The following is a 1,780-nucleotide window of genomic DNA, read 5'->3' on the forward strand; positions in this document are numbered from 1 at the left end:
ATTGTAGTCGCTGAGTTTACTATTTTATACTACTTCTGTGATATTACTACTACTTCTACTTCCTGTTATCTTCTTCATCATCGTCTTTTTCCACCAGTAGAAACAGCCGGTTGTTGATCACGTGATTCCTGTGATGTGAAAAAACTGTTTCCATTGCAGTTTTGCGAAAAACACCAATTTCTATACGGTCGAAAAACCACCTCATCCTAGAGCAAAAACATTTTGTCAAAAACCACAATTTTTTTAAATTGACGTGTTTCCATTGAGCAAATTTATTTTCAAAATTCTAATTTGTGCATTTTCATGGTTTTTGGAAACACAGCTACTGAAAATAAGATTTATGACGCTTCAACCTGAAGAACAAACTAACTGTTACCATCTGCAGAGGACTGCTGCAGCATGTTAGTGTCCCATGATGTGATCATGTTTTTGCTGCCACTCTCCTGCCATGGAATAACAGAGCCTGTGTTTTACTTTATGTAGTTGATTTTCGGTAAAATGTAGCCAACTTTGGAAAGTTTCTCGTTTTTTTACTCTTTGACACGATTTTCTTTTTGTTCTGCCATTATTATTGCTCTTTGATTTGCCTGCGTCTGCTTCTGTGAAGCGAGGCACGCCACGCTCTTCTTCTCTTGTAAACAAACCAACCGCAGACAATAGAAGCGAGTCTGCCCCCAGCAGTTCATGAAGTGCATTGCAGTTACAAATGAACATTTACGTGGTAAATAATATGATGTGTCGACATTAAAATTCTGCATCAACTTATTTTTATAATTGACGTCAACACCTATATAGACTAATAATGGCAGCCCTAATTTGTAGTGACTATTCTAAAGTCTAAAGTTGGTCTTGCGACCTGTCCAGGGTGTACCCCGCCCCTCGCATTGTGACTGCTGGATATGGGCACCAGTGACCCACGCAACCCTGAAAAGGAATAAGCGTGTACAGAAAATGGATGGATGGATGGATGGATGGATGGATTTTCTAAAGTCACTTCTCATATAAATACCAGGGGTCTCATTTATAAAGGATTGCGTGGAAACCATACTAAAAGTGAACGTACGGCCAAAACACAGAAATGGCGTACGTCAAAAAAATTCAGATTTATAAAACCGTGCGTACGCAGGTTTCTGCGCATCTTTCCTTTATAAATCACAGCCGCACGTCAGAGTTTGAGCACGAGGTCCTCCTTAGGTTCTACCCTCTACACGCCCACACTCAACCATAAACAGTCAATGTAAAGTACCTCATGAATGTTAAGATGTATTTAAATCAGTCAGCTGATCAGTGATTGGTTCAGACACGCTCCTTCATGTGTCTGGAGGTTGACAGGTGCTGACTGACAGCTGCTCACCTGAACAGATTGTCTGGAATTGACACAGATTTTCCCTCATTTTGCTTTAGAATAATCTAACCATTTTTATTAAAAAAAACCTCAGTTTCAAATTAATTTTCCCTCAGAGCCTGCAGGACGATAAAAACAATAAAAATTTAATTAAATAAGTCAGATAAAATTAGAAATAATTTCACCGCTCTTCTCCTCCTCATGTCCCCCTCCTTGCCTGCTCTGTTATCCTTGGCAGACATCCCCGCCCCGTGCGCACACACACACACACACACACACACACACACACACACACACACCCCGCGTGTGACAAACACGGACTTTAAACGTGAAGTTTTATGACATCCACACTGGTGAGGTGGATGCGCCCTGCACGTGTATCCAAAGGGTGTCTGTGGGTCAGGGTCATCTGAGGAGAAAGCAGATGAAGGGAAT

Source organism: Austrofundulus limnaeus, unplaced genomic scaffold (assembly GCF_001266775.1).
Source record: "Austrofundulus limnaeus strain Quisiro unplaced genomic scaffold, Austrofundulus_limnaeus-1.0 Scaffold630, whole genome shotgun sequence".
Classification (NCBI taxonomy): Eukaryota; Metazoa; Chordata; class Actinopteri; order Cyprinodontiformes; family Rivulidae; genus Austrofundulus; species Austrofundulus limnaeus.